Source organism: Dysidea avara, chromosome 13, assembly GCF_963678975.1.
Source record: "Dysidea avara chromosome 13, odDysAvar1.4, whole genome shotgun sequence".
Classification (NCBI taxonomy): Eukaryota; Metazoa; Porifera; class Demospongiae; order Dictyoceratida; family Dysideidae; genus Dysidea; species Dysidea avara.
In genome coordinates this window covers 11,718,656-11,738,971 of record NC_089284.1, presented here as the reverse complement: position 1 = coordinate 11,738,971, position 20,316 = coordinate 11,718,656, and the positions used below count along the sequence as shown (strand labels likewise).

Genomic DNA, 20,316 nt, shown 5'->3' with positions numbered 1-20,316 from the left:
GCTTTTGCATACACATCATTGTTTACTACACATCAGATAAAAGTATATATCCCTACAGACAATTAATACAATTATATGGTTTCACTGCACCCTCATTGGAATCCCAAAAGGAACACGCTACTGGTGAATTTGTTGTGGCTTAAATGGTAGCTTTGTGCTGCTTCATTTGGTCTGCAGTCTTGTGACTGTGGTCAGTGAGGAAGGTAGGCTAGTAGATGAAAATTTGACTTTAAGTGATTTCTTAAACAATTATATCCAGCTGAGGGACATAATTTTTGCTGTTGCTTTGCTGTCTGCAAAATTTTATCTTTGAAAATTAACAATTAATAGGATTGGCTAAATACTTAATAATAGTAGGTAACCCAAGTGAAAAACCAATGATCCTTGAAAATAAAATCGTGAAAATCCTGAAATTTATTGATCCATGAAACTTACATACCTTGAAATTTGTATGTATACGGTATGTGATTTTTGTAACATTAGGTGTTTTTTAAAGGCGGCTATATATTTGGGCAGTGAAACGCACTAGGAAATAACTGATACTAGATACCAAAATATCTTGTCTTGGCAACACAATCATCAATATCAGAAGAATGCCCTGATACCCCCTCATGAATGGAACTCTATTATACAGTAATATAAATTTTTGTATTAGATATGACTCTCACCCGCCTATTATGCTCAAAATTTTACCTATTATGCTATGCTGCACTGCTCAAAGTTTTCACCTATTATGCTCAAATTATGGTCAAGCTTTATGCCTCATTTCCCTTGTTTTGCTAATAAATTTGTAGTTATGGGCACATAATGAGTGGCTGAAGCAAATCTTTGCTCTTCAAAATGCATGTGACAGAAAAGTTCAATTACTCTAATAGAACAGTCCGCTGCCTGATTGTTCTATTAGAGTTATTGACTGTTCTATTAGAGTATATCAAACTTTTTCTGTTATATATACTTTGACCATCAAGGATTTGTAGTGTGGCTCAAATATTCTTCCTATTATGCTAGCATTATGCTCAATGCTTTCAAGCATAATTATTATGTTCATAATTCTACCAGCATAATCGGCGGGTCCCTACTCTCAAGTGCACAGTTATTTGGAGAAAGATATAATTATACTAACAGGTACTTAATGGTGCTGTACAATGCTATATATGTATTTCTTACTGCACTGAAAACCTTTCAGTGGGGGGTTTGTCAATTGGAAATTTCAGAAATCTAATGGCATGCCGCTTTTGATCAGTTGATCTTGTTGGATCAAGAATACAGATTTTTATGTGTATAACAGAAAGAGAGACTATTTGTATGACTATTACAATGGTGTACTAGATGAAATTTTAATTAAACTGAAGTATATTTAAACCATTCAATACAGCATAATAGGGGTGGGATGGGAGTAAAAAGTAGTGACATTTCCTTACGTTTGCTGTTTGAAAAAATCACCTTAAATTCCTAGCCTTTAAGTGCTAAGGAAAGATACAAAAGTCGGCTGAATCTTTTCAGGAAAGTTGTGGAAATATAATTATTCCTGATGAAAGGTAAGTAAGATTGTAGAAATCTGACATTTCCACTTCCTTTCCATAGTCTCACAAGGTAAGGAAATCTATTCGGTTTTTGTAGTGTGGGTTATTGGTTGTTAAGTTTCCATCTGGCCAACAGTCAAAGGAAACAATGGATGGGTTTGAAAGATATGATTTTCCACAATGTGTTAGTGCTGTTGATGGCACTCATAGTGAAATTGTAACTCCAGAGGAATATGCAAAGGTTTACTATGATTGTAAAGGCTATTGCTCTATGTTAATGCAAGCTGTTGCTGATCATCGCTACTGCTTTACTGATATTAACATTGGTTGGCCTGGGTCAGTACATGATGCTCATGTTATCAAAAATTCACAACTATATAAAAGAGTTAGTCAAGGAACACTTGTACTAGCTAACTGTCGCAGTCATTAATAGTATTAGAATTCCCTTCATTATATTAGGAGATTCAGGGTACCTACTTTTGAAATGGCTAGTAAAGTCCTATTCTGATAACAGTCATCTGACATCATCAACAAAAGATTTTAATTATAGATTAAGATGGGCTCAAATCATCATTGAAACTGTACGGTATAGCTGGTTCTGTTTTCTGCGGGGACAAAATTATCATGGATTTTGCGATGTATAGGTGTCTTGCAAAAATTTATTCAATTGAAAATTATTCAAGTAGACACATGTGCAGTAGCAACAATAATCATAGCTAAGTATACAAAGTGGTATTGGAAATCATGATTTGAGTTAGGTCTATGTTGCTCTATTGTTTTTTTTAAAAATCAGTCAAGAAGCTCCCTGACCTCAATGGAGAACTTTGGCCACTATTTCACCTGAAACATATCGAGAGGTAAACAAGGAAGTCTCAGTAGCTATGGAAGTCACCGAACAAGGGAATAGAAAGTCGTATAAGCAGATCAATGACATGTTGAGGGCTAGCATAGGTTGATATGCATTAGAAAACAGCTGCTGTTCAAAGTACTCCAACCACTTTGATACAGCCCTAAATGAAAGTACTGTATGATCATTGAAGAAAAGCTACATTGAAGCTCGAGGTGAAAGAAAGAGAGAAACAGGCAATGATGATGTCATCTTGGAAAGTTTACCTCCTAAGAAGCATGATCATCCATTGCTACTTGGTGCAAAGGTGAAAGCATATGTAAAGGCTTCTCGAGCTAAAGGATGTGTAATTAATACATCCCTTGTAATAGCAGGTTGGATTGCAATTGTTAAGAAAACCAACCCAGATCTATTAAAGAACAACTTGCACTGTGACAAGGATTTCTTAGCAAGAGTTGGCAAAGAGTTATACATTAGGATGGGCTATGTGAGGTGTAGGGGAACGACTAGAGAACTTTGATACATTTATGAGAAAATTTCTTGGAGGAGATACAAAGTGTTGATGAATTTGAAGACGTGCTATTAGATTTGAACTTTAACTGGGAACAAATGGGATTAAGTAATGTTCTCTGTCCAACTGGACAGTGGAAAAGGAGGGAGTCAAACGTGTCAAAATTAAAGGCCTTGATGACAAGAGGCAGATAAGTGCTGTGTTTGGAGGCAGGATTACAAGCAAATTTCTACCTTTGCAGCATGTATATCAGGGTAAAACAAGCCAATGCCACTCCATTTGCAAGTTTTCTGAGGATTGGTACATTACTCATTCTGACAACCATTGGTACAACAAAACTACTATGGTCAATTACATTTCAAAAATCATCATCCCTTTTGTCAAACAGAAATGTAGGGAACTTATAATTAAGTAATCTTATGACCAAGTCGCTCTTGGAATATTTGATGAGTTCAAAAGTCAAGTAACACAAGCATGTTGCGATTTGTTTAGACAAAACAATATCCTTTTGTTTGTGTTCCACCCAATCACACAAATCGACTACAGCCACTGGATGTCAGTGTAAACAAAGCAACAAAAGAGTTTCTTAGACGAGAGTTCCAAGAATTGTACTCAAAGGAGATATTAGAGCAGTTGGACCAGGGTGTTGAGTCAAGGATTTCAGTGAAACTTGTAGACCTTTGTTTGAGCATAATGAAGCCAATAGGAGCTGAGTGGATCACGTCAATGTATGATTGCTTTTTTAGTAGGCCTGATATAATAAGGAATTGATCTCGACATGTTGGAATATCTTCAGCACTGACTTTGTAAAGCTATAGTGACATAACACTGTTGCTAGATACATTTTATTCTTTTGTGATCAACTTTTAGCATTGAATAAAGATTTGTAGATATTAATTGTAATTCAATAATGAATAGTCTCCCAGGTTTCTGTGCTATGAATAATAGTACATAGCTAACTTGATAATGAAAAGCTTCAGACTGTATTGTACCATGCTATTGACTATACATGTGTACAATACTACTAGTAAATCTATAAATTACTGCTACAGTGAAACTTCGGTACAGTGTTTGTAGCTATTTCCACAGTCTACACTATGGGAAACCTGGTTAACTTTCCATTTTCTAAGAAATTCACTAGATGTCCACATAGATTACTTTGTTGGAAAGTGATTTCAACTGGATCAAGCCTTAGTGCTATGGTTGTGGCATTGGCAATTGCAAACAAGCCCCAATCTGCACCACCCTTCTGCTTGTTGATGTTGACTAGGCAAAGTGAGACTGTGGGTCCATATAGATTAGAAAATACTGCTTTAGTTAATTTCTTTACTGATAGTTGTATAGACTGAGCCATGCTTTAACCTTGTCACTTTTGTAAAAACCGTAGAAGCCATGATCCAGTGGTCCTCTCTATCAAAATAATTTGATATTATGGCTTGTCATTTTGAAACCTGGGTTGCTGTTTCTTCACCAGTTAGGTAGATTGCAAGCCCATCAGCTCTGGAAACTGTTCCTTAAGTATTATTTGAGCTGCATTAATAAACATATCATTTAATTTGGAACCGTTCAGGATCATCTCTTTATGGTCAGCATACAGCGTGATGCTATGTTCACACTGCACGAGCCTCAACATCAGCCTGGATATATATTTTGATCCAACTTCTCACTTCTTCAGTTTGATGTCAGGTTTCACAGTATTCATGAGTTTACTTGTATCATCAGCTTGTGCTTGATCACTGCTGTAGCTAGTAGTAGGAGCTAACGTGGGAGCAGCATCACCAGTGGACAAAAGCTTTCTTGCTTTGCTCACATGCTTGGAGCCTTCCCGAAAAACCAGCTTTCAGGGTATTTCAATTCCTTTTGTGGTAGATCCTGAGAGTAGCATCTGCTACCAGCTATAAGACAACCAATCTAACCTCCTTGATGCAAAATGAGCACACTGTTGAAATGTTCCTGGGTACATGGCCTACGATATTTTTGTTCTTTAGTACTGCAACAGCAAATGGGTCAGCATAATTTTCAGCCTCCCTTTGACAAGACAGCTCTTTTCCAATTAGGGCATCCCATATATTATGATATACACGATTCCTCTTATTGCAGATGGTATAGAAAACAATGCTGGTACACTACCTCCACAGCTAGATATAACCTATAATCCCACTTGTAATTATGTAAACATGAAACCATTGTGTATTGTCAGTGATTCTTGTGGGAGTCCACAACCAGTGACAAATATAATGTTTTGTATAGTTGACCCACCATAATGTCCTACCATTTGTAGTTTTGTATGGACATGGTAGAGCATAGCAGGACACTTTAGTTGTAACTATGGTTGTAAACATGACTTTAACGTTGAATTGGCATAGCCTGTATATGGAAACAATGGCCACTGTGCTGTTGAGGGAAATATGGCTGCTGCTAATTGGCCAAGTACATTCACGGTTGTGACAGACTATCATACATGCACACATGTGATGTATTAACATTAGTTAGGCTTCATTAATTGCTGCACGTAGTTGTACTTTGTTTGTACTTGTTCGCACGTAGTTTATCTTGATGAGTAATTATTAGCTGCTGCTTAATAGTACATGGTGACAGGTTAGGGATGGCCAATCTCCACTTGAAATCTCCTTCGTCTTTTCCATTTTCATGTCCTGATGAATGGCCCAGTTGGAAATGCCATTTTGAACAGTTTCATCTGGCATCCGGGCTATCAACAAAAGACAATCTGAGAGAGATCAGTGCACTACTTTATTGTATGGGGGAAGAGGCAGAAGAAATACTAAATTCTACGAACACCTCCAATTCAGATAGAAAGAAGTATAATCGAATTATTGCCAAGTTTGACAGTTTTTTCAAAGTCAGGAAGAATGTCATATTTGAGCGTGCATGTTTTAACTGACGTAGCCAATTAGAAGGGGAGTCGGTGGAGCAGTTTATTACCACTTTATACAAGCTGGCAGACAGTTGCGACTTTTGTGACTCACAAATGAGAGATGAAATGATCCGTGATCGCATTGTCATAAGTATTCGCGACAGTGCCCTCTCAGAACACCTACAAATGGATGCTGATTTAACTCTAGACAAAGCAAAGAAACTTGTCAGACAACGTGAGGCAGTCCAAGAACACCAAGTGATTTTAAAGAATGGCAATTTTCAGATGTCAGAAATGCCTATTGACTATGCAGGCTCCAGAAAGGCAAGCAAACAACCATCAAGACAACATCATCACAAAGCTAAGAATACTAAGCAGCACAATGACAAGTGTCCTCGATGTGGCAATGAGCCCCATGTAAGAATTTCATGCCTTGCCAAGGAGGTTGTATGTCACAACTGTAAGAAGAGAGGCCATTTTAGTTCTCAGTGCTTCAAGAAGGCAGTGTCAGATGTTACAGTTACAGTGGCACACTCTGAAGACTCTAGAGACAGTGAATATTTGACACCAGTTTTCTGGATACAGTTGGTGCAGAGAGCCACAGTTCCTGGAAAGTCACAGTTCTGGTAAACAACCAACCTGTTTCATTCAAAACTGACACAGGTGCTGAAGTGTCAGTCATTAGTGAAAACATTTTCACCAATTCCTTAAATGGTGATAATTTGCAACAGACAACCAAGATTGTGTGGGCCAGACCAGAAACCTTTGGAGGTACTGGGGGAGTTGTTAGTGACACTTTCTTACAAGACAACTCTTGTAGCCAGCAAGTCTATGTGGTCAGACACCTCAAGCACAACTTACTTGGATTACCAGCCATTAAAGTACTTCACCTGCTAATGCTACTTAATTCAGTTAGCCAAAGCATTCCTGACCAGTACCCTACCTTATTCAAAGGTTTGGGAACCTTTCCTGAAGCAGTGACATCAAGTTAAAGTCAGATGCTCAATCTTTTGCTTTATTTACTCCAAGAAATGTACCACTCCCTCTATGCAAGAAAGTAGAAGAGGAACTAGCAAGGATGTAGTCACCACAAGTCATTTCCAAAATTGATGAGCCAACACCTTGGTGTGCCAGGATGGTTGTTGTTCCAAAGAAGTCCTCTGACTCTTTGTGTTGATTTCCAACCTTTAAATGACAGTGTATTAAGAGAAGTTCATCTGCTCCCTAAGGTTGAAGAAACCTTGGCTCAACTCAGTGGTGCCACAGTTTTCAGTAAGATTGATGCTAATTGTGGTTTTTTGGCAGATTCCGTTAACAGAGCGTTCCCGTCCATTTACAATGTTCATCACCCCATTTGGCAGGTACTGCTTCAACAAACTCCCCTTTGGAATTTGCAGTGGATCAGAACATTTTCAAAGCAAATGAACAACATCCGATCTGGTCTACCGGGAGTACTCTGCCACATGGATGATGTGTTGATTTTTGGTTCCACTCATAAAGAGCATAATGACCGACTTCACAAAGTGTTACAGAAACTTTAATCTGCAGGAGCCACTCTTAACAGAGAAAAGTGTGAATTTAGCAAGAAACAGCTTTCTTTTCTTGGCCACATTGTTAATGAGCATGGAGTCTCACCAGATCCTTTGAAGACAGCAGCCATTCTTAAAATGGAGAAACCCAAAACTCCTACTGAACTCAGACGATTTCTGGGGATGGTTAATCAGCTCAGTAAATTTTCACCGTACATTGCCACAGTGATGAAACCTCTTCGGGAAATTCTCAGTATGAAAAAGTCCTGGTGCTGGGGTAATTTCCAAGAGCAGGCTTTTGCTAAAGTAAAGAGTGAATTGATTAAACCTACCATGTTGGCCCTGTATGATCCTGCAGAACTTAAGATCTGTGCTGATGTGTCGCCTATGGATTGGGGGCTGTGTTCCTACAACAACATTCCCAACAATGGTGACCAGTGGCTTACACATCCAGAGCTATGACAGAAACTGAGCGGCGTTACTCTCAAATTGAAAGAGAGTCCTTAGGAATTGTTTGATCTTGTGAGAAATTTTCAGATTATATCATTGGAAAACAATTCATTTAGAAACTGACCACAAGCCTCTCGTTCCCCTGCTCAGCAAAACAAATCTTGACCACTTGCCACCACATGTCTCACGATTTAGACTCCGACTGATGCAGTTTGACTATACAATCAGTCATGTACCTGGTAAACTTCTTTACACAGCTGATGCACTTTCCCGTGCTCCTATTTCTAATGCAGATTTAGAACATTTTGACCAAGATGCAGAGCTATTTGTACAGAGTGTCATTTCATACCTACCAGCAAGCAAAGACAGAGTAGATGTTTTTTGCAAAGCTCAAAGTAAAGCTTTTACTTGTGCTAAGCTCATGACCTTCTGCAGACAAGGATGGCCAAACAATAGAGATATTGAAGGTGACTTATTACAGTACAGTGCTGCTAAAATACACCTATCAGTGACAATCTGTTATCGTATGCCAATCGCATTGTTGTTCCTCACAGCATGAGAGCAGAGGTCTTGCAGAAAGTACATCAAGGCCATCAGGGCATTCAGAGGTGCCGTCTACAAATTTCCTCAGCAGTGTGGTGGCCCAGAATTTCCAGAGACATAGAAGACTACATCAAATTATGTCCTGTCTGTCAACAGACTACTGCACCCTCCACAGAATCACTTTTACAGACAAAGCTTCCCAACCAACCATGGGAGAGAGTAGCGACAGACGTGTTTCAGCTAAAAGGGAAGTCTTACCTTGTTGTAGTTGACTATTTTTCAAGGTATGTTGAAGTGCAGTCATTGAGTTCAACAACCTCAGCTAGTGTAGTAACTGCTTTAAAAGCTATATTTGCTTGTCACGGTATCCCAGCTACTTTTGTAAGCGACAATGGTCCACAGTTTGACTCTCAAGAAATGAGAATATTTGCAGATTGTTATGGCTTTGATCATGTGACGAGTAGCCCACACTATCCACAATCAAACGGCTTAGCAGAGAGGACAGTGAAGACCATTAAAAGTCTAATTGCTAACTCCCCAGATCCATACATGGCTCTCATGAGCTACAGAGCTACTCCTCTGCCGTTTTGTAATCTCAGCCCAGCAGAATTGTCTATGGGTCGTCAGATTCATACAGATGTTCCCCAGCTGAAGACTGCATGTATCCCTAATTGGCCTTACCTTGACAATTTCAGAATACAAGATAAGAAGTACAAGGCAGAACAGAAATGCAACTATGACAGACATCATAGGGTAAGGCAACTGCCATCTCTGCCGGATAAAACACCAGTATGGGTTGCTACCGACAACAGAAATGTTCCTGGAAGAGTTGTGCGACAAGCTAATACTCCAAGATCCTATATTATTGACACACAATCTGGCGAAGTTCGTAGGAACAGGAGTCAACTTCGTATTCAATCGCAACACTCTGAAACTGCATCATCACAGTCAACAGATCAGACTCATAATCAGATTTCAACCCGTTGTCGCACTGGAACTGCAATAAAACCTCCTAATAGACTTAACCTTTGATCCTAGGAGGGGAGATGTGACAGACTATCATACATGCACACACGTGATGTATTAACATTAGTTAGGCTTCATTAATTGTTGCATGTAGTTGTACTTTGTTTGTACTTGTTCACACGTAGTTTATCTTGATGAGTGATTATTAGCTGCTGCTTAATAGTACAATGGCCACCCCTCCTTGGGTTGTAACAATGTAGATCTCCTAGCAACCAAAGGACAGATATGATTAGCAGTCAAAACCATAAACCAAAATAGGTAATCTATATTCCTTAGGCTCCTTTGATGGCTAGGACATTATGTCTGACCAAACTTCATTATGGTCTGACATTTATGCTATTTGTATGCATGCTGGTGTCTGACCATTATATTTGTCTCTGTGTGACAACCAGCAAGTGTTTGACTTCAAGAGATCTCGAAGAGGTTGGCTTATCTCAGCTAATTGAGGTGAAATTTGTTAATCATACCCATAAATCTCCAGAGTTCGTGGGAGACTTCACCTTTTGAATAGCTTCTGTTTTACGAGGGTCTTGAGATATACCATTAACATCTAAGACATGACCTAGGAAACAATTCTAGAACATGAAAATTGGTACTTATCTCTATTAAGAGTGAGTCCAGCTGCTTGTATCTTTTGAAGAACTGCATGGAGGTGGTCACTGTGTTCTGCTTGGTCTTTCCCCAACACACTACATACATCATCAACATGACACACAACTCCTGGCATATTATCAAGTATTTCACTCATATGACACTGGAAGTGTTCCGGTCAAGGGCGTAGGCAGGGGGTTCAGATGATTCGAATGAACCCCCTCTCAGAAGCAGAATGTTAAAAAATTAAAAATCACACACAATTGTACAGTCCTGGAGCTTTCTGGTAGCTTCTTGGACACTGGCACAGCTCTGTACTACTTTTGAGGGTCACATCACATTAATGCTGAATCATTGATGAATTAAGTATTGCATCATGTGATCAATTGCACAAGCGATGCATGGTAGAAATGGCAAAGGACGGGTGATTCAATTGGTCGGACATATTACAAGGTAGCAGCCATGATAAACTTGAGTGGTTGTGTTATATGTGTATCAGCTTAGCACAAACCATGAATAGTTGATGTATATTTATGTGGTGAATGTTTTGTTTGTCACATGTTACAGGCACGTGATGTCTCTAAAATACTGGAGTACAAGCCAAGTTTGAAGTGACCATTAACAGGAGGACTGGCTGAGAATAATGTATACCTGCAAGAAAGTATTGCCAACTAAGGAACTCAAGTGTGGGGTGCTAAGAAATTTCAGTGAAGTTGGCTGTCAGTATGTTGCCATCTGAATGAAGATTAGTTAACTTAGTACAGTAGTTTTATAGTTTCTATAAGCTGCATAAACAGCAGTGTGTAGGTTTTAGCTAGTTAGATGCACAAACACCATCTTTTAATGTTATTGCCTAGGGCACCTTTTGTGTATGCATATCATTTTCATTCAAATCTGGTTCAGGGGAAGCACCCAGGCTTTCCCGATGCACTCCAAATACAAACACCCTTCCAGAAAATCCTGACTATGCCCCTGTTGGTGCACTGGTGATTCCAAATGGGAGCTAAGTGAAGCAAAAGTGACACTGAGGTGTTATAAAGGTAGTCAAAAGATGTGATTCTTTGGTTAATGGCACTTTCCAGAACCACTATTGGTGTCTAACTTACTAAATAGTTTAGCGTCATTCAGTTGGGCTAGTGTGACATCTATTTTAGGCATCGGATATACTTCTCTCATGACACTTTCATTCAATGGCCTGAGATTGACACAGATATGGGTGGATCCTGATGGTTTGGGGACTACCACCATGGCTGCGCACCACGGTGTTGGTCCAGTGACTCAAGAAATCACTCCTAGATTTTTCATCCTTTGTAATTCTTGGTTAACTTTTTCATGTAATGAAATTGGCACATGTCTTGGTGTAAAGAGGGAGAAGGGCTGAGGTTCGGATTTCAAGTTAATAACATATTCTGCTTTTAACATACCCAATCCATTGAAAAGTGCTGGGTGCTGGTCTAGAACATTCAACTCAACTCCATTGATCCCAGTGGTTATCTCAAGCTCTCTAATGGCTGGTAAACCCAATAAAGTATAAAGTTTGCTGTAACTCCCAGACAACAATCACTTGTTGAACACTGGATTTGTCATGTAGTGAAGTGTCATCTAGCTTTCGCTAACAACATCAAGAGGTGAGCGGTTAGCTCCCCATAGTGTATGTGGTGATTTCTGAAGCTGTGCTACTGGATTGAAAAATTACGATAAGCCTCCCCTGACAATGTTGTCACCTCTGTTCTAGTGTCCATTTTGAACAAGACTGGGTTACATCCAATTAACAGAATGACATTCCATTGAGTAACGTTTGTGTTACTGATAGTGTCAAGGTAAACACTGTCAGCACTGAGATAATCTGTATCAAAGTAAGGGTCATTATCAATTGTTTTGCTGTCAGATTGTTGACATGATGGAGTAGTAAGCTCTCCCATGGTTTTTGACAGACACTGAAAACTAAAATGCCCCTTTCTATTGCAGCGAAAACATGTAGCGTTACTAGCAGGGCAAACTTGGCGGGGATTTGAAAAGTGTCTGCACTATTTGGCTTGGGTAGGTAATGCTTGCCTGGGTGTTATCTGGCTAGAATTGCATGGAATTTTCTTCCCTGTTCACATACATTGGCTATAGAGCTTCACTTTGAGTGTCACTATTGCATACTTTGTTGCTGTTGAACTGCCTCTCTTTGCTGGATGAATTTCTTGGCTTGTTCCAATGTGAGGTTTGACTCAATTTGTAAGCGCTCCAAGAGTGATTCTTCACTTATACCCACAACTAGTTGATCACGAATCAGTTCGTCCGTCATTCCACCATACTTGCACCCTTGTGCTAGTTGATTTAAAACTGTATTATAATCTTCAGCCAATTCTTCTGGTTGTTGATTCCTTTGATTGAAACGAACTCTTTTGAATATGACGTTGTGTCTCACTTTAAAATATTTGTTAAACTTTTCTACTACCTTATTGCACTTGTTCCTATCCTTGTCTGAGATTCGAGTGGTTGTCAAGATATCTATCATCTGCATCATTACCTAAGCAGTAAAGAAGTGTACTTGTCGCTCTTCTCTGACAGTTCAGAGGCCATTCGATATTGTTCAAATCTCCTTATCCATTTTTGCCACTCATCTGATTTACATAAATAGAACGGTGCTGGAGGTTGCAAAGGAACACTCGCCATCGAATAATCCTACTTCTGACACCATGTATTGTCAGTGATTAAGATTGTAAAGATGGATAGAAGTCACACGCGGTTTGGCAACAAACTACCAACAATTCTTATTAAAGCACACTGTACACACGTCCCAATATTGCTGGATATGTACATAAATTACAACATACGCAATAATACATTATTACAATATAATACAGTCTGTCACACATTGAACTGAGTATACAATCGTGAAAAATACATCTGTGAAAATATCTGCTTGTGGTACTTTTGAGACTTTTGCAAAAATAACATCTCGTGTAAATATCCGGCTATACAGTATTCTGAAGGTTTAAAAGAAGATGGCGATGTTTGTTGAAATAAAATGACACAGACCTTCACTTCTTACCTAACGTCATTGCACATGTGTGAAATACACAAGGAACATTTTAATGAAGAATGGTATACCAGCAGTAGGGCTGTACCGATACCGATATTATATCGATATCGATACCGATATTACGAGTATTGGTATCGGTCAATTGCAAGTCTACAGTACAGATACTTCACTTGAGTAGTGTACATACTATTAAAAGCACCTAACTAGCTAAAGTGATTTTGTAGACAAGTGGTAAGATCCTGGATTATACTGTGAGTAGCCCTGGGTTCAATTCTCCAAGTGGTTATGCATTTTTTTCATTTTTGATGGGTTTTTTTTTTGTCATGTACCACTTTTTTGGTAATACATATTTGTTGTATGATACTACTCTGACATTATACTGACCAAAAACAGACAAGTTTGGTTTGTGAACAATGTTTAGTAAATTCAACACAGCGGCCATAGTGATTACGCTATGTAATCTTATTATGCTGTATCTCACAATAATACATATTGGTTACAATTATTAAGTATCGGCTGAATATTTAATATCGGTTTATTAGAAAACCTGTATCGGAAATAGACAATAAATATCAGATATCAGTATCGGCTGTAAAATGTGGTATCGGTACAGCCTTAACCAGCAGTGACCACACCTCTGTGGATAATGGAATTTGCTCATCAACTGTAAATAGTGCAACTGATGCTATTGCCGAAGCCACTGTATAAAAAGCACTTTAAAAGGTTACATGTTATTAGAACTGTACAGATATGGGTTTTTGGCATGTACCGATATCCGATATTGATGCCATCAAAAGAAGCTGATAACCGATAGTCAATCTAATATTTGCATTACAAACAAAAATCATAGATAATCTATGCAAAAGTGTACATTACCTACTCTACAACGACATGTGCATAGTATTCATTGCTCACTCTATGCCTGTGGTGGTAGTGGTTTCGGTTTCTATTGTGTAATCTAGACAATTACAATTAAGCACCCACAAACATTTTTAGGTATACTCCCATGAAGCCTTAAACAGATATTCTACATTACTCTGTATTTTAATGGCCTGTGTAAAGGCTGGTACAGCAAGTTTCCTTGGTTATCCTGTGACTCTTAGTTTCATTACAAAGGTACTATATAACTGCTTCGTTTTTAAAGACTGTGATAAGTTTCCAGCAACAAACACTAGAATCGCATGTATTTATATGGCTTTTCATAGTGTAGCGCTTGTAGTAGAGTGAACAATAAGCCACTGGCACTAAACAGCCATATGCATAACATAGAAAACCAATATATAATCAGTTTATGTACAAAATATTGCTACCGTGTAAATATCGGTAGTGATATCGGTTCTCCTACCGTTCTGTACCAATACTGATATTGGTAAAAAATGCCGTATCGGTGGCTGATATTTTAGCCGATCCGGTTATCGGTACACTTCTGTACCCACTTTAAATACTAAAGCATACAAATATCATAGACCTTAAATCAGCACACATGCTCATATTTCATAATGTTTATTATTTTCCTAATAATCAAAAGGGGGTCTATCATCGGGAGACATCCCTTCTACTTGTTGATAGTTAGACTGTGTAGAAATGTAAGGTTCTAGTAAACTGGTTTAAGACACAAGGCCCATAGCTAATTCAGGATGGGATGTAAAGCGTAGTGCAATACGAAAGAGCGTTTAACACTGAACCTAATCAACACAGCTCATTCTGATGCCATTCCATACTTATACAATGAGCACACAGCATTATTAGAGGCTATGTGATTGTTTGAATTCATCTGGACCTGATTGTATCAAACATGTCCTGTGCAGTTTGTAGCTAAATGAAATACATGCAATGATCATTATGTAACACATCACATACCATATCAACCCCAGTTATAGCACATCAACGAATACACTGTAGCTAGTACGTGAACTTTCAATGTAGTCTCGCCTGGACAGTCAAACAATTTCTGTTCTTATGCCCCAGCTTTTTTATGGTTGAGATAACGATTGCAAAAGAAAAGAACGTCTGACTGGCCATGCAAGACTGTCAATATAGTTAGCTACCTGCGTTCAACTGACCGAATTCTGCAAGTTGCGGACGTCTCACGGGTAGGTAAACGCTTTCGTTGTGTCACTACAACAAAACAAAAACAAAATTAAAATGCAGCGTCAAGATTCATACCAGTACCAGAGATAGCCAAACTTGAATCCCAGCGATCTCAACCGATCTGTCACTTGAGAAGTAGCCTTTCGAAATTGCGCTGCCCTTGCAAATGACGTTATGACAGTGTAGCTAAAATCAGCCTCAAGTAATCTGAATAATACTTAGGGTCACAAGCGCAATAAGCAACAAAGGTATGCAATTAGCTAGCTAAGTTATAGGGGTGCATTTTATCGACCACGCGAAACAATGTTATCTCGAATCGCGCTAATGCGCAAACACTCCATGAACGGCTGCCATACTATTGGTTTTTGCGCATTAGCGTTATATAGCCCGGATGGCACGAGCGGCTGAGCACGAGACTACTAAATGGCGGTACCATCCGTATTTGAATCTACGACAGCGGTGTTTATGACTCTAAATAATGCACATCTCGTGGATTTCGTTGGCTGCATTAAGGAAAACACCCACTGCTGAGGAGACTTTAATTTTTGGACTACTGACTGTGCGAGAAAAAGGCGGAATGCGTGTGTCACACAAGCAATGCGACACGCCCGCGTTGCATTAATTGCTATGGAAATGACGTCAACATTGCGAATCTATTACGATTTCTATACTCAGGCTCGCTCGCCACAATACCTGTAAAAATGGTGCATTGCAACGCTGGAAGAGTTCGCTGTACTATTTTAATACTTTTTGTCGCCATTGTGCTGTTAGGAGCGCACTTCAAATTCAAGCCCAGATTTTCGCTAGTCGAAAAGGATGGCTCGGAAGACAGCCAATTGCAACGAGGAAAGCCTAGTGACCGTGACAACTACAGATCTACTAGCCCTACAGACGTCCGAGTTGGAACAGAGGAAATATCAGTCAAAGGTGGAGGTTACGTACTTAGCTGGGATTTTTGTGAGGGCCAGACATCTGCTGCAAGAAATCTGCTAGCGCTAGTACATTGGGCAGGTGATATGAACTTAACCGTGGTAGAACCATGTGTACATAATTCTTATTTCAATCTTGCTAACTGTATCGATACTGCAATAACAGCCACAGTAAACGAATTCTCAAGCTCATCCACAATGATGCCTTTATTGTTTGGGGACTATTTTGATGTGGATTACTGGAATCATCAAACTTCATCAAAGAGAATTGGAAAACCGCTGTTACCTTGGAAAGAATTCATTAATGATAAGCCAAATGAAGCAATTATGGTATATACATGGGTCGTAGTAGGAAAAGATTCAACTGTTTTCATAGATAATGAAATAGAGAGAGATGCAGTAAAGTGTTATCCTAACCAACAACATAGACATCAGTTTTCCAAAGAAACTTTTTATAAGCTTGGCATAACCATCATAAGAGAAGTTTGCTTTCGGTTTGATCTATTTGTACCTATGGATTTAACATGGTTTAATAGACAGATATTAGGAAATCATAGTCAATCATCACGTATCTTGATTTTGTTTGCATCATGGTCAGGAACTTTCAATGGTAGAATGTACTTGAACAAACCAGAATATCACCATGATGAAGCTTTCGACTATATAAAACCCAGTTCTCGTGTTGTCAGGCACAGCAAGAAATATACACAAATGTTTCTTAAAGGAGGCAACTATGTGGCTGTAATAGTCAGAACTATTAAACTTGCTATAGGTTTAAAAGATAATCATGGCATGTCACAAGAGGCTGTAAAAAAATTTATAATTAACACTTGCTCCGATGATATATCAACAGCATTAAAGAAAGTTAAAGATAATCGATTATTAGCGCTGGATCTGGGAAGGTTTGGTGATGGCGATACATCACTTTATTTAGCCAATGATACTGTGGATAAAACAGTCCATGCATTAGTTAGCACTGTGTATGGAAACACGTGGAACAGGAATCAATGGGAGGATAGTTTTGTACAAGCCACTGGTGGTATCACAGATGCTGGATACATAGCAATGATGCAGAAAGTACTAGTAAGTAATGCTGCATGTATATTGATGGGTGGAGATGGTCAGTTTCTTAATTCATTGAAAAGGGAATGTAGCTCTAAAACAAAGGATTACTGTATACATGAAGTGTGTAAACCACCTAATGCATAATGTAGAATATGTATCTTTTGAACTACTTGTGTACCTGTACCCATGCATGTTATAATAGCTCTTGTATTGCTAGCTACTATAGTATATTATTTCATAAAATGTACATGTGTTGTTTTATTCTTGGCAATATTATAGCAAAAAGTAAGTTTTTAGTAAGGTTTATTGAGATCACAATCATGTACTTTGTATGGCTCTACATAATTGGTTCAGCACCACCTTTCCTTTGAGTAACAATTATCCTATATGCCTCTCAGTGGCTATTATTACAATACAAGTGTATTGATGGTCTGCCAACGCCCTGTGCTGGCAGCCAGATAAAAATACTTAGTGATTACAAAACTTGTTTACTCAAGTTGGATTTAATACCTTTAATGTATATATTGGATTTCTACGACATGCTATTTTTCATCAAAGCACTAAAACAACCATCAAACCACTTCAACATATGTCAATATGTGTCCTTCAGCACCACCAATACCAGATCAACCTCAACCAACAAACTTATTCACATCTGATCCGCTCCAACATGTATAACTTATTATACTAGAAACTTCAGGCTACCAAGATTATGGAATAAACTACCATACATTGATCATTAAATCCACCATCTACAAATACACTGGAATTTTCAACTCCATAGTGCATCGATAAAAAGTACTGAAACAAGCTGGAACAGTGCATGATATTAAATTCCAGTAAAACAATGAGAAGTGTTATATCCCTACTGTGCTCAAGATACCATAATAAAAATGCACAGTAGGGATTTTTTTATTATTATTAATGCTTTACAGTGACCAGCACTGAAGGTCTGACAGCAATTTGTTAGGATTACCTAACCTAGTTACAAGGGATATAACACTTCTTATTGTTTTACTGTGATTTAATATTGTGCACTATTCCAGCTTGTTTCAGTACTTTTTATTGATGTACTATGGTCCCTACTCTAGTTGAAAATTCCAATTTTTTTGTGTACTTATTTGTTAACTTTTGTAAATAATTGTTATGATTGGTGAACTCACGCATACCACATCTGAAATGGTACCGCGCACCCCAGCTATATCAATTATCACCAGAAAAGTGTTCATTGTCAGCTATGTTCAACCTGTTACATAGCATTACAAATAAAGAACTGTTTGAAAAGCACCTCTGCAATCCACGCATGCCAAAAGAAAGAAATGGTGCTGCATGCCCCAGTTATATTAATTATCATCTGAAAAGTGAAGTATCCATTACGCTTCTTTGTCGGCTATGTTCAACCCATTGCACAGTAGTATGAATCAAGAACTGTTCAAAAAGGACCTCTACAATCAAAATAGCCACTATGAAAAATACGGGCAATTTCTCTTTCAAAGGGAAGCCATCACATGCTACTGCCAAATTAACACTTTTTGCTGTCAGCAAAGATGAATGGGACACAAAGGAGGACACCGGTAAGTCCATGAAGAATGCATTGTACATAGTGCGGTATGCCAAAAGGCACCTCTCGGGCCTAAGTGATGTCGAACAGTGAAAAAATCAAGCCCGTAGCCATAGCAGTTATTGAGTTACGCTTGTCTTAAGCCATCAAACAGTCAGTAGAAAATTCCATTAAATCATTTCTTAAAATTCCATAACAACTTGTTGAAAGAGTTTCAGGTCAATCTGAAAGCTTGTTTGGGCTTAGTTTTACTTAACCAGTACTGCCTATCATCATCTGGGAAAATCGAGGCTGGTTTTTGGGTGATGTTATTTTGGGCCACACCTACTCCTTTGTAGTCCCTACTATACAGTACTATCGTACTGTATGATAATTACCTGTAACAACATTAGAACAATTTTTCTTCTGACAGTCCATGTGCCTACTACTTTTGCTGTAGATGCTCTAACTAATGGTTATAGCTTAGGAATATCTACCTAATGTAGATGTTAACTCTTACTTGTAACTTGTAGTTATGTAATTATCATAATCTGTTTAGTAGCTTGTCTCTGGATCCTTTCTAGAATAACTGTGTCTTTGATCAAGTACAGATTCCACAATTGGGAACAATAAGTTAGCTGGGATCTGACTAGAGGATTTTTTGGCTCTTATAGAATGACAGCTATTGAATGCACATCTCAGCAGTCCTATGTATTTGTAAACTTTAGAAGTTATATATTCATAATGGTTCTTCCAACTTGGACAGATCTTCAGATAATAGTAGACCCGAATCACGATGGCAATGCAGTTGTGGAAGTGAATTTCCACCAACTGAGTAAGAGGTTGGTATCTTGTTGTTGAAGCTTAATTAGTGAATACAATTACTGATACCGAACATCAGATCAGTGTCAATGCTCCAAGTGTATAGTTGGTCTAGGTCGTGTTGTAGGTATGAAAGGTCAGAGAGTTGGATAATAATTTTGCAGAGTTTAGCATTGTCAGCAAACAGGAAGAGATTCAAGAATTGTGTGAGTAATGATATATCGTTTATGTAGATCAAGAACAGTTAGGGGCCAGGAATGCTACCCTGGGGTACACCCAACAGTACTAGTAGAGAGTCAAAAATAGAACAAATTTTGACAAATTGAGAACAATTGTGCAGATAATTGTTGAACCAGTTCCAGAGATTACCAGTAATGTCATAATGTGCTAGTTGACTAGGAGTTTGTTGTGAGGCACACTGTTGAACGCCTTACGAAAGTCTTGATAGATGGAGTCAATTTGATGTCCTTGTGATGTGGCTTAATGTCATTTAGATACAATAAGAGTTGTTACTAAAATTATAACTATCCCTAACAAGGGGGGTGATGTAGTGACAATTTAAATAACCAACAACATTAGCATTTCCGCATTTATTCCACAAATATGCTGTCCAATTAACTTTGTTGGCTACATTTAACTGGTTCAGTGTCACCTATGCTGAACCGATTAGGCACAACCTTACTAAATGTATGGCCTGTGGTGCATAATTTTCTAGTTATTGAGCAAGAAAGGAGACTGCCCATTCAAAAATGATTGCATGTGACATTCTTGTGTTATATATGTGATACGATTGTGAGACTGTCTAGACATTGTGATGAACTTGTGGACTCACTGTATACAAATTGTTATCAATAAACAATATTTTCACAAGGGTTTTGAACAGTTGTGATGAAGTTGTAATTCATATGGCATACAAATGTCAAGTGCAGATAAACTATAT

General features: G+C 38.4%; 1 protein-coding gene across 5 annotated transcripts in view; it reads right to left on the bottom strand.

The window, feature by feature from the left end:
* LOC136242955 (uncharacterized) overlaps positions 1 to 15,297 on the bottom strand; it is a 93,125-nt gene extending 77,828 nt beyond the window's left edge. For 3 of the 5 annotated variants that reach the window (XM_066034463.1, XM_066034462.1, XM_066034460.1), the window contains exons 1-2: positions 15,102 to 15,297; positions 14,993 to 15,047 (exon numbers count right to left, since the gene is read on the bottom strand). The gene's annotated coding sequence lies outside the window, so the exon portion shown is untranslated. Of the gene's footprint in view, positions 1 to 14,977; positions 15,048 to 15,101 lie in introns of all 5 variants that reach the window. The other 2 variants (XM_066034461.1, XM_066034464.1) reach the window with 2 other exon arrangements.
* Between the last annotated feature and the right edge of the window lie 5,019 nt (positions 15,298 to 20,316).